Below are 13,624 nucleotides of genomic sequence, written 5' to 3'. Positions count from 1 at the left end.
AGAGTTGGCAGCTGGTAGAATGAAGTTAGGCCTAAAAGCTACATCTGCAGTTGGCCTGGAACATTAAATCTCTTCTTTTGAGCACAGCCTTCCAAATTTCAAGAAAGTGTTTTCTCTTCTCTAAATCATGATGATCTCATTTTTTTGCTTAGGGCTTATTGTTGTATTTTATTTGGATTTGTGGATTTGTGCAAAGCATTTGACACTGTCCTGCATGACATCCTTGTCTCTAAATTGGAGACATGCAGATTTGATGGACGGATGACTTGTGGGTAATTAACTGTGTGTAAAAAACTGTGTGTGTGGTGAGGCATTGGCACAGGTTACCCAGAAAGGCTGTGGATGCCCCATCCCTGGAGGTGTTCGAGGTCAGTCTGGATGGGGCTGTGAGCAACCTGGTCTGGTGGGAGGCGTCCCTGCCCATGGCAGCGGGGTGGAATTAGATGATCTTTAAGGTCCCTTCTAACCCAAACCTTTCTATGATTTTATGATTTGCCTGCAAACCAAAGTACACAAGTGGAAAGGTTCTTCCAATTTCTGCAAACTTTCTTCCTAAGTGCAGAAATGTTACCAGTTATGCACATAGTTCCTAATGCTGTTCCATGAACAGATCACAGAAATGGCTGTGTACTGAGTCCAACTGATAGCTGCTCAGGTCTGGTATCTTGTATCTGATAGTGGCAAAGTAGATGTCAAGTAAAACACAAAAGCACTCCAACCCATAGTGATGCTTTCCCAGAATGCTTTCTCAGCCCCTGAACATCTAACAAAAAAGAAGTAACAAAAAGGTATGAATGTTGAGAGCCATAAATAATCTTTCACAGTCCTTTTCCACACATCTTTCCACAGTCCTTTTGTCTGTGTCATCACTTACGTTTTGATGTGCACTGCAGTACATTCGAAACCCTGTTGTCCTGCCGCCTAGGCTGGCATTTATTCTTGTGTTCATAGCAGGCTATGACTCCTTTCAGATGCATTTTTTGTTTTCTGTTCAGGGCAATTTTGGAGCCAGAGGGTGGGGCCTGCCTCTTGCCTTGGCATGTCCCAGTATGGAACCAAGATGAATCCAAAATTCACGTAGCACTCCCAAGTACTACAAAGTAGGGACTGTGCTTCCATCTGTGCTTATAGGAATGTTCTCAGCTGCAATCCAGCACCTTTTGCAGTCTTAGAAATGTGTGTTTGGCATTGCAAAGAAGCCTGGAAATAACCTCATCTAGAAATAGCTTCATTAAAAATTACCTTGGATTTTGCCAGGCATGGAAGATGTTTCTTGGTTTGTTTATCCGCATGAATTTATATATTTTTTGCATCATTTGGCTGTTAAAATGTTTGTTTACATTCATAAGTATTCATGATGCACTTTTCTGTGCATTTTTGGTTGAGTTATGAATGCAAAGATGTATAAAATGCAAAGTGACAAGAAGTATTTTACAAGGCATTCCAAGAGCTAGAACTTTTTTTTTTTTTCCCAGTGTCTTCTCTTACTGAGCTGAATTCTAATTAATAGCATTTTATGGCTCAGTATGATTTCATTAGCATCTTTGAGTGTTTTCCTTTGAGTGGCTAACAGTATAAAGAATCTTTCCTTTTTGTCTTATGCTTGTATTGGTTTTTTTCTACAAAGAGATTGCACTTTTAGTAGGATATATTTTTAGAACCTTTGTAATTTTATTTGTCATACAAAGAAGGTCAGCCTTAGTAGATTAAAGAAAATCTAAGCATTGACATAATTTACTGTGGGTGAATACAAAATAATATGCAAAACCTCAATTAGGTGAAATGTAATTAACGCAACATAATTTCCTGCATTTGCTGGGGAAAAGATGGTTTGCATTTCAATTCTTAAACGACCTTTTCTGAATATGTTCTATTTCTTGCCCTGCTGCATAGTGTAAAATTAAATTTGAAGTGATTTCTTACCGTGTGAGTTTTCTCCCTCTCATTCATGATACATAAGACCTAAGATGTGTGCTGATAAGAGGGAAGATGAGTGAGCAATGCAGAGTTTCACTTGTGCTAGGGACAATATCAACAGAGAACAGTACAGCTTAAAAAAAAAAAAAAAAAAGGTAAAATAATCGAGGGATTTCCTTATGTATTTTTATCAGAAGGCTGAAATAATCGGCATAAAGCCATAACTGGTGTTGCCTTTTTAAGCCCAGATATCTTGCCTTTGTCTCTCTCAGATAAAGCCCTTTTGCTCATTCTTTCTTTTTTGCTTCGGTTTGAAACAATGCAAACACAACCAGAGTCATTTGGAGCAGTGGTATGTAGTGTCAACCTGGCAGATTCCAGACTAGTGCTTAAGTATTTTGGTGGCTTTGCCAGTAAATGAAGAGGAGGCTGCTTTAAACACTTTCATCTGCGTAATAGAGGTGATATTGCTACCTGTGTGGTCTATTTCGCTCTCAGTGAGAGAGATAAGGATTTGCAGGTTTTTGGGATTTCTGTTTAAGGAGCTCAGAAATGTAGATGCTGTTACAAAGTGTGTAAACACACACATCTCACTGTATTTCATCCCTTGAAAGTTTCAACTTTTTTAGGGCTGCTTTCTGGCCTTCTATTTATCCTTTTCTTTATGTTGGTTTATGTTCTAAACGAAACTCTTCAACATCTGTCACATTCAAAGAGAGGCTGTTAATTCTCTTGTATTTGAGACTTTTAACAGAAACATGAAAAAACAGAACCTTACAAGGAAGTCTTAGCTCCACAGTAACAGTTCTTCCACTGCTAGATTGAAAAAGAGGAAAATAGACCCTCTGGTGAAAGGAACCCATAAAACCTTGCATAGCTTCTTTCTGGTATTGTCTTCTAGTTTAATGTCATTTACCAAAACTAGTCAACAAAAGAAAAACAGTTTTGATGCAGTTTTAGTCCCATGTTTCCTGCTTCTGCAACAGGTCTATCTAATCAATGCAAGCTCAAGTTTTTTGACGTGATTGTCAATGCCAAACTGAAGTTTGGAGGTGGTAGTGGTGAACATGTTATTGTCACAGAATATGTGCAATCATTTATTTTTATAGTGTAGAGTGGATTTACTAATTGATAGTTAAAGATCATATTTATTTTTATTTTATCTGGCAAGGGCTGTATTGTACTCAGTTTTTTGGTTCTAGCAATGGTTGATACTAGCTGATTCATGGCACACACAATTCAGCAGCAAGCAGCTCTGAAAATTTCTGATAGCCACAGTGAAAATCCTTCCAAAATTTTCAGTTTCTTTCTGATTTAAGACTCACTTATGTGAGCTGCAGATTAGAGGGGTTTAGCAGTAAACCAGTTCCTACCAGAAAATACTGATCTATCGAAAGTGAAGTTTTTAGCCAGTAGTGAATGAGGATCAGACATCTGGTGTTATTATGAACCCAATCTGCACTCCTCTAGGGCTGCAGAAGTTAAATGTGCTGAAGCCAGAAACTTCAGCAAGCCAGAGCATGCTCATGCTCCAGTTTGTCACTGAATTAGGTCAGGTTTATATAACTCCTCAAACTCTCCTGCTTTACTACAGCATTATTTCCAGGGTGAACAGCTATGGGACATACCTGCTTGCAAAGTGTTTTGAAGCTAGGGTTCGCAAAGGCTTCTTGACTCTCACTCATAACAGATGGCTCTCAAAAGCTTCTGGAAGACCTAATGTCTCCAGGACTAAGACCAAATAGCAAGACTGGGTGTTGGTAACTTTCTCCTGGAGGTCTGGATTGCTGCTGGCTAACCTTGTCCATTTCAGTTGGCAACCAGGGCAAATTTTACTGTTGCTATTGCTCATAGTTTTCAAGCTAAATATTGACTAAATATCGTGAGACTTTCAGATGTGCGCATTTGTCCCATTTTGGTATTTTCATTCTAATTTAGCTTGAGCTTGATACGTCTTCCATTAATTTGAAAATTACCAGCAAGTTAATTTGATTTCCTAGCCAACAGTTATGCTGAGCATTATTTTTTTCCATGTGGTGTTTGTGGGAGTAGAGGGCATGTAACATTTTGTTTGTTTGGGCCCTTTCTCTTCTAAGAAAAGTCTACAGTAGAAACTTGCTTTGACTTTTGTTTATTAGGAAATTCACAAGAACTGCTGTGTGAGCAATCCTTGCATACCATGTCCTCATCTTGTGTAGTTACTTCTGCATTTTATCACTGTAGCTGAACAGCATTGCTTTTGGAATAGACAGATTTCCTCCCAGATGTTTTAGGAAGGAATTATGATGTTTTAAGGTTAAACTGAAAAGTTTCAATGAATTCTCCTGTTTCCTTGCATCACCTCTGGTTGCAACTGTGAGCCAGCCATTTTCATTTTGAAAATGATCTTTCATGAACTAAGTACCCAATTCTTAGCACAATTAAAGTAAGCAAGCTACAATAGCATAAGTCTTGGGACTGTCTTGGGCCCCAGTTATGTTCCTCCTCACTTACCTGTTCAGATTTGTATAGGTGTCTTTGCATTAGGTGGAAAGATACACCTGTACATACTCCTTTTCTTCATAAAGTAGAAGTCAAGGGTGACCATACAAGGCCACAGCTGTGTGTGATGTGTGGCCAGCGATGGTCAGCACACTGCTGGTTTCTCAGCCTTCCCCAGCTGATGTTGTGAAGTACAGTGATTCACCACTAAAAGTTTTGTGGCAAGGTGATAAAGAGATAACATGATGCCATGTAGATAAACAGACGATTAAGGGCTAAGGCAGGTCAGCATGGAATACTGATAGGGAGGGCTTGACAGAGGTGCTGCGGTTGTTTCAGGGCATTACTACTTTCAGACTTCAGCTGACATCTCAGTAAACCCATTTCTGAAGTAGATTTAATAAAATGTGAAAACACCAAAAATTTTTCAGCAAGGAATCTAATCTAACTTAATTCAAAATAACTCAGTAACTTAATGTGACAACTCACAGTAATTTTGTGCAGCTAGTGTCTGCAGCCCTATGAATCATTCTCACAGGTTGCAGGCAAATTTTCTTTGAAAGCTTTGTATCGAAAATGTACAAGGATGTGTTATGTAAATTGTCATGTAAGAAGACAAAGACCAATTTTCAGTTTCATTTGAAGATAGAATAAAACGCCTAGGAAAAGGATGTAATGACTCATGCAAGAGTAATCACAGTTTATGCAGGGCTGCCCAGCTACTAGTCCCATTACTGAGCACCCAGTCATGTTACTAAGGAAATTACTACTGCTTTTCTAGGTCTTATTCATAAAACATGACAATGAACCATGACATTACTTCCTATGTAATGGCAGTGCCTGAAAATTCCCTGAGATTTTTCATATCTGTCAATAAATAAGTTGTGACTGATGATTATGTGGTAACTGATCTGAATTTTTGGCGTGATATTTTAGATATTTTTAGAGATTTTTCAGTGAACTGCAGAAGATATGGTAGAAGCAAGACCTTTTCCTTTATGCAATAAGGGAAATACTAGTGTGCACTTACGTAGTGTGTTTCACTCGATCTTGTGGTACTCAGAGACATGGTTTAATTGGTAATATTGGTGGTAGGGGGACGGTTGGACCAGATGATCTTGGAGGTCTTTTCTGACCTTTATGCTTTTATGATAACTGAAAAAGTACTATATGGTCTTTCCTGTGAATATATTTACGACTGTGATGTATGTTAGAAAAAACTTACAGGAGGTAAGTGGATTCATCAGAACATTAGAACGAAAAGCGTAATCCAAGTGTCTCAACTCTTCTTTCTATGTTCTCACTATAATTATATTTTTCTTGCACAGGACATAGTGAGACATTTTGTTGTCCAGGACAGGATCACATTCTGGTGGTTTGGGTTCCTTTCCCCCTCTCCCTGCTCTTCCCCTCCCTCCCACAGCTGTATTTTGAAGAAAGATTGTGCCTGAAATATCGTATGGGAAATCCCCATGGATTGTTCCTCATGGCATGACATTCTGGAATCTGCCACTGTGGCTGAAATGTTTATGGTTTATATTGATTTTCCTGTCCTCAGTACTTACCTGATTTTGCACAACTGGCAATGACAAGCTACCATCACAGCTTGCCATCAGCTATCCCAGATTTGCCAGTGTTCCTAGTTCATCAGTATCTTAAATGTCATTGCATTTGGGAAAACCTTTGTTGAAAAAAGATTAAGTGGGTTTAGGCCTCAGTTTGTGTGAGAACGGTTTGAATTTAGATTGTAACTTCAAGGTTTTGTTCAGTGTCAGTATAACGTTGTAATGTTCTGTAATTTGGGATGAAATAGGTATGAAGGTGTAGCTGTCTGTGTCCATCAGCATGCCACCAGTGGTGAGTTACTTCCTACCACAAGGGAATGAATCCTTCAGGAAACTGTCATCTTTTACTTTTTTACCTAAACTTAACTGTTTTTGAAGTAGTTACTGTAAAAGGGGTGTGGCAATACTGTATAATAAATAATAATGTTTTCCTACTGCTCACACCTTCCTTAACGGAACCAAAGTGGAATTGCGATGGGGAGGGAAGCACCAGTCAGAAATGCCACTGTGAGCTTCCTTTACTTTAGAATGTTAGACAAATTTATTTTTCCATTCTTCTATTTTTCTCCACTCTTCTTCCTCTACAGCATATTTGAGTTCTCTCTACATTTGTTTTTTTATTGTATTAAACTAACCATCTTACTTGAGTTTTCTTGATTTCTCAGACTTTTCCAAGAAATTTCCTCTCGCAGTACTTAATTCTGCAACATACATGGTGGCTAAATAGTCTTGGCTTGGACCGATAGGAGCAATCTGTCACAGGGAAGGCTGTGGTTTGTACATGTACGCATGCACAGGCCGTGTCTGGACTGAAACAAGCAATAAATGGGATTACCTGGGGAAAGGAGATGGGTGACTTGAATACATGTCTTAAAGGTGATACTGAAAAGGTAGAGGGGAGTGGGTTGGGCACTTGTGGATCCGACGTCAGGCTGTGCTGTTCTTCATGGCATAAAGACAACTTGGCATTTGTGGTTGTGTGAAAGGAGAGGGCGGTGTGTTTGCTGTCTATGGCCAGTCTGTTACTAGTGCCTGATCCTCTGCAGATAGTTGAATCTTTGTGTTAGAAAGTATGTTTCATACCACGACGCTGTTGTACAGATAACTTCATGTGACATGGTGGGATGAGGGGAAGTCTGCTAAAGTCAGTAACTTGTGCGTGGAAAGTGAGCAATGCACTCCGAATTGTCCGTCAGCGGGTGCATTTGGGAAACTGTTACTTTTCGACTTGCAACCCTGGTTTAGTGGCAGAAATTCCGGCAGCCGAGTTGTTAAACCCATGAAAGAAGGCCCGGGGAGGTGACCGCATGTCAGCGCCTGGCGTGGCGGGGCCTCGGAGGGTGTGGCCGGGACCGGCAACCGCCGCTCGCAGCGCCCCAGCCCCAGCCGCAGCCCCAGGCGGCCCGGCCCGCGGCAGCAGGTGAGGGGCGCCCGGCAGCCGGGCGCGGTGCCTGAGGTGAGTCCCGTGGAGAGGCGCGGAGCCAGGTCCGCGGTGGGGCGCTCGGGGGAGGCTGCGGCGGAGTCCCCTTTGGGGCGGTTGTCGCCAGCTGCCGCCGCGGCGGGGCGGTTCTCCGGCACGTCCCGGCTCGCTGGCTGTGAGCTCGCCCTGAGCGCCCGGCACCGCGACAGAAGCTCGGCTGTGCCCAAGGGAGCCGGGGCGGTGGGACCGGTAACTGCGGGACGGCGCGTTGCTCGGGGCGGAGGACGGAAAGCTGGCGCTCAGCCACAGCCGCGGGTCCCGGCGGGCAGCCCCGGCCCTGGCGGCCGTGAGGCGGCGGGCCTCGGGAGGGCCGGGCCTCCGCCCCTGGCGCGGGCTGCCTTACAGCGGGGTCGGCGGGAACCTGCCGAGTGGTGCCCAGCTGCAGAAAGGGTGCGCTTGAGATACCGAGGTACTTCGCTGAGGACAGAGAAAGGAAATACTCTTCTTTTTACTTTTTTTTCTCTCAGGCGCTTATGTAAAGGCTCTTTTTTTCTGTCCAAATTTGCAATTTAGATAAGTTGGTTGTTAGTTTAATATAATAAAGCGCATATTTGCTGCTGAAAAAAAATTTGAAATATTTCGTTTGTAGTTAGAGTCGTTTTTTCTTCTTTTTGGTACTAAAATCGTAGGAACAGAGCAGCAAGCAAATAAATGACTTCCTATATGAGAGGAAGAACAAAAGCTTGTATTTTGAAGCTTTAGCTGAAAACGCTTAGATTTGACACTTGGTGAAGTCTGCTTCTGCCAGCAAAATGGGGATAGAATGGTTATTGCAAGTTAAGGCTTCAGGATTACTGGGCTGACTGGTTGGGCATGTAAGTTTCTGAGATAATTTTATAATACAGGCCCAGTGATGAGATCTGTACTTGTTTATTCTTGAGAACTCTTCAGTGATCACTTTTTCATGTTCTGCGTGCTTTCTGTTGCATGAGAGTACTAGTTATAAAGCACATTTAAAATATGTTGTCAGATTACAGTGCAAGGATGTATGGGGGAAATGATGTCTGTATGCATGTATACAAGGAAAGAGAAGGAGAGCAAGAAGAGTTTGATGACTCAGGAGCCTTTGGAAGCACTGACCTGTCTGTAATCTGGTGCAGAGTTTTTGATGCTTGACAGACTCATGCATTTTCTGATAGTAGCTTAAAGCCTTTGAACTATCATGTATGCTTTCTCAATCTATTTCTCCTTATCGTAACAGGCTGTAGGTTCTCGAACCTTAATATTCTTCTCAAAGTCCTGCGACCTGTTTGCTGTAGCAGCTACTGCAGAAGTTTATCCTGTTTAAAATACAAACAAAATAAAAAACATAAAATACAGGTTATAGCCATTTTAGGAGCAGAAATAATCTCTCTTTTGTTATACAAATGAAAAAGACTCTAAGTTGCTTCTTGGGAAATAATCAACACGTAATCTGCCTTCAGTTTATAGCAGCTTTAGCTTTGACTTAATTTCTTCCCCTAATATATTAACTTTCGTGGCTTTTCAGTCATGCTTTTTGTGTTTCCCTAAGTTTTTCTATTACTACACAAAAAATAAATCTGAGGAAATTGATCTTTTTTTTTCTTTTTTTTTTTCTTTTTTCCCTGAACTTGGCTTTCTTTACCACTGAAATTGATTGCTTTCTTTAGTTCTCACATGGATATCCATAGCACATGTAAATGTACCAAGTAGCTCAACGGCAAGAGAAGAGTTTTATATCCCACTCCTCATAATTTCCTGTTACTGTTTTGGAGGGAGGGAGGGAAGATGGAGGAAACTTGTAAGGAAATGTACTGTGTCAAAAGTAAGTATGGTTTTCATAAAAGTTGACTACATCCCATAAAGACTAGAGAACATAAGGCAGTTTTTGACTGGATGTATTGAACTATTTTCAACCCTCTTAGCTTCATAATATATATAATGATAAAACAGTGGTAAAACTGAGTCAAGTGCTGTACCACGGGTGATATAAGCAACAGGTATAGACTTAAGTGAGTCTGAAGTCCAGGGGATTCTCCTTGTTAGATCAGTAAGGCTTTGAGAGAAGTGTGAATCTTTTAATGTCCAAAACTGACGTAGTTATAATGCAGAGTTTTGAGATAGCTTGAGAGTCTGATTCAGAGCTCGGAAATTGCTTTTCAGTTCCCTTTTATGAGACTTCCATTAGCATGACCATGTACATGGTCTGTTTGTTATGCTGTTCACGAATCTCTGAGGCCAAAGTGGAGATTCCTTTTCCTTCCTTTACCCTCCTCCAGTGTGCTGAAACAATGAAGTAGCAACCATTGGCACCAGTTGTGCTATGTTGTGGGCTGGGAGGGCTGCTTGTTCTTGTACCTGTGTCAGGTTGAACGGAGCTTCAGAATGCTTTGGACTGCAAACTGCATTGGCAAGTATGTGAAAACTGAGCCGGAAAGTTTGTGTTTGCATCCCAAAGCTAAAAGGACATAAACAGAAGGATTTCTGTATATTATTTTTGAGCAAAGGAAGTTTTTTTTGTTTCATTGTTTATATGGTTCTCTTTGGTTTTGAGCAATGATGTGAAGAGACGCACACCCCATTGGATTAGAGCTTGGTTCATGTTTGGTCTTGCCCACCAGATAGGTATTTTATTCTGTGTCTGATCTCATATGGTTTCCTAAAGGCCATGTTGATTTTAAAGATGACTTAGTGTTCCCTCATTCCCATTCATAACAAAAAGACAGGACATACCACAAATTACCTGGAAACAGTTCATGCCCTCCAGTTCTCTGAATGCAGAATCTGACTTCTGCCAATTATACTTCTGCCTTATACTTTCCCTAATTACAGACTGAAGAAAGAGAAATTGAATTCTCTATAAAAATACAAAATCATACAGCATTTGTACCGGTATAGTGGCATGAATCAGTCTTGTTTGTATCCAGTTAGAGGAAACATGTATGACTTCTGAAGTGCTCTGTTCTGTTAAATGCTGCGTTTTGACAAATAGCAATGTGGACATTTAAGTTACTTTTGGTCTCTCCTTCCGCTATAATTTCTACTATTTCCATTGTTGACTGCGTGATGACAGATATTTAAAGTTCACTGTCTCTTAGGGAGTAAAACTGCCAGGGGTTCTATCTCTAGCAAAGTCAAACATTCTTTGAATCATACGTTAAAGTATTTGAGATATTCCAGAGTTTTCAGCTGAGGAGGCTTCCTCCTGCAGTGTTTACACTGAATACAAGAAAAATGTATGGGCAGTTTGGCAAGACTTTTGTTACCAAGCTAATTGTTGTAATTCGTAGTTTACATTTGTGAAGAATACTTAGTATAGGAGCAGATAAGCAAGCGGATAAACTTGTGTAGAAGTTAGCAGACCTGTTTGTTTTGTTTTTGAGGGGAAGATTGCTTGAAATATTGTCAAAGCTTCTGTGCACATGTAATTGTGGCTAACTGTATTGTAAGTTCTTGAATGTCTTGAGTTTCTTAGGTTTGGAACTGTAACTCAATTCCTCAAAACAAAACTCAGATGTGAATTTGAGGATTGGGTGTTGAATATGTGAATTGGAGGATGTTATTGAGGGAGTGAGTTACACGGTACAATGATTAGGACATAACTGAGAGTGTCTGGTTCAGTTTCCTTTAAGATTCGGTTTTCTTTAAGAAGGGCTTGTTAGGAGGGGAGGTTAAAAAGAAAATAATGTACTTCAGGAGATAATCATTCATTTGGTGAAAAATTCTGAGATCAGATTAGAATCCTATTAGATTGATATAATTATCCTGTGATTGAATTAGGAGAAGGGACACTTACCTTTCTTTGTGGATCCTCAAACACGTGGTGATTGAGAGTGTACTGTCATCGTAAACCTATCATGGACTCAGCTGGTATCAGCTATTAAACTGAAGTGTCTATTGTTTATACCTGCTTGGTTTTGCTATCTGTCCACATGAACTATTGTGTTTCATTTCAGCATAGTGATGGTCTTGCAGAAAGGCCAAGGAAAATCCTGCTGACTGGATAAAACAATCGCTTAAATAGTCAGAATTCAGAGTTTTGGAGGTGTTTTTTTGTGAACCAATAAGAAAATATTATTATTAAATACAGAATCTTTGCAGCCCCAAAATAGGAGAATAACAATACATTTGTGCCATATGAGCATGCTAGCCTCCATTTTTTAGGCCATTTATAAATGATGATTGCTTCCTTACTACATTAAACACAAAAAGGTTGAGTTTTCAAATGATTGTGTGAATTATAAGGAGCTTGTTCCCCCTCCTCTTCCCCCCCCCGTATTGCTTGAGATCAATTTTATTATTCCTCTCTAATAATAAATTAATTTATAAATTAATTTACTGGAAATAAGCTCTGTCAGTTTGCTCTAGCTAGGAAATTGTAGCCTTGTGGTAAACGTTTGCATTTTAGAGCTTCCCCTCTGGACCAATTGTTTTGCTTAATAATAGATGCAATACAATTGTAATACAAGCCTGGCTTTACAACACTTTTTTTTGTTTGTTTTGTTTTGAAAATAATTGTGATATTTTTAATACTAACCAGCAGAAACTATGTCTTCAAAGCAATTGATAAATGGAGAGGTGACTTAGTATTTCACATCAAGGGACCATATGATAATTTAAGATAAAGATATTTTTATTATAATTATTTTTGGTGAGTGTGTGGTTTGGTTTCTCTAGAGTTTTGAATTGTATTTGGATCTACACAACTAACAATCTCACTTCTTTTTAACTTCTCAGCTCTTTTCTACGCATTTCAACAAGAAACATGACCGAGGTCAAACAGATTCTCTCTCTGACAAGAGATGCTATTTCCAGAGGCTTTTCTACTAAAGTATATAGCAGCTATGTTGAGAGTCTTGGTAGATTTGAAGATGAAAAAAATCATAATCTAAGTGTTTCTTATCATGAGCAAATATTTATCGTAGGGCCTTCAACAAGGGAGAAATGGGAAGGGGTTTGTGGTGGAAGTCTGGAAACTTTACCCAGCCTGTGAATCTCTCTTCAGTGCAGCTGACAGAAGATAGCAGAATTCTTTCATTGATTTGACATCAGCTTTAGTGTTACTGTAAAACTAAGCCTGTTGTGATAATCTCTGAGCAGAAATAACAGTAGTTTCAGTGCAGTGACACTTTCGTAGTCCTTGTGATGCTGAGGCTGGAGAAGGGAGCAGGAGAGTATAGTGCCAGCTATGTTTTTGTTGCAACACCTGTACGTTTCTCCAAACCAGAGGAATTCTTGTGTAGCTTTAAGAAGCTGACTTCCAGGCTGTTGGACCTTCGAGGTACTACTCTTTTTTTCTGACATGAAACTAGACTAAAGTCAGAACAGATTCTAACTTCCATCTCCAAAAAGCTTTCCTGGCTTCTGATTTCATATCAGTGTGTGCTGCTCTTGCACTTTTTCTAGTTTTCATAGGAGACACCTGGTTGACTAGTACCTGGCTCAAATAATGTGGGATTAGTTGACTTTATGACATTCATTCCATAGAATGGCTTTTGCAGTCTAACGTACCTGGATAGGATAAGGCAGCTTGTCTTCTGTCATGTAACACTATGAAGTGAAGTGAGCTTTTTTTTTTTTTTTTGAGGACGAGTACAGGGATCTGTTAATGTGCCTGAAGTGTTTGTCTCAGAGGTTTTTTGCTCATGACAACAGAAAAACCTGTACTGTACAGCAGGTTACAACTGATGGAACAAGAGACTGACAGCTATGCAAATCCCTAATGTCAGCAATTATTTGAGCCAGCAGTCTGTGCATGGTGCAGAAGAGAATTCCAGTAATCTGTTCCTGCCCTTATCTCTCGGGTAGAGCCCTTTAGTTCTCAGCTTGTTGTAAATATGTGACCAGTTCTCTGCTAGATTTATTACTTGAGCAAGACTTTTCAGGAAGTATTTTCCTCACAGTGTGCCAGCCACTGGATTTAGAAGTGTCCAAACCAAGCTGTAGAGTGCCCTTTTAGTTCTGCCCAAATGCTCTTAAAATTTTGCTTTTTGTTAATGATTCTAAGTTGATGTCTGACTCCTCAGAGAATGTGAATAAGCAAAAAAAAGAGGAACCTCATACAGAAAAATGGAGAATAGTTCAGGGTCTGGTGTTGCATATGTGCTCAGATCAGTTGTTTTTTGTTGTGACTTCTCAGGTATGTAAAAGTTAATATGCACATGCTTGACACATGCAGTTGGGAGCAAACGTGACTTGATTATAATACAGGCTACCTCTT

The 13,624-nt window shown here is 40.1% G+C and overlaps 1 protein-coding gene across 7 annotated transcripts in view; it reads left to right on the top strand.

Annotated features, from left to right (window-relative positions):
- BCAR3 (BCAR3 adaptor protein, NSP family member) overlaps positions 1 to 13,624 on the top strand; it is a 97,331-nt gene that overhangs the window by 36,229 nt on the left and 47,478 nt on the right. Inside the window, exon 1 of one of the 7 annotated variants that reach the window (XM_083847457.1) lies at positions 7,269 to 7,419. The exons of 4 other annotated variants lie outside the window; for them this stretch is intronic. The gene's annotated coding sequence lies outside the window, so the exon portion shown is untranslated. Of the gene's footprint in view, positions 1 to 7,268; positions 7,420 to 7,479; positions 7,853 to 13,624 lie in introns of those variants that run through there. 2 more of the 7 variants (XM_083847461.1, XM_083847458.1) reach the window with 2 other exon arrangements.

This window comes from Anser anser, assembly GCF_964211835.1.
Source record: "Anser anser genome assembly, chromosome: 8".
Lineage (NCBI taxonomy): Eukaryota > Metazoa > Chordata > Aves > Anseriformes > Anatidae > Anser > Anser anser.
Note: the sequence above shows the minus strand (reverse complement) of the source record. Positions and strands in the feature narration are given on the sequence as shown.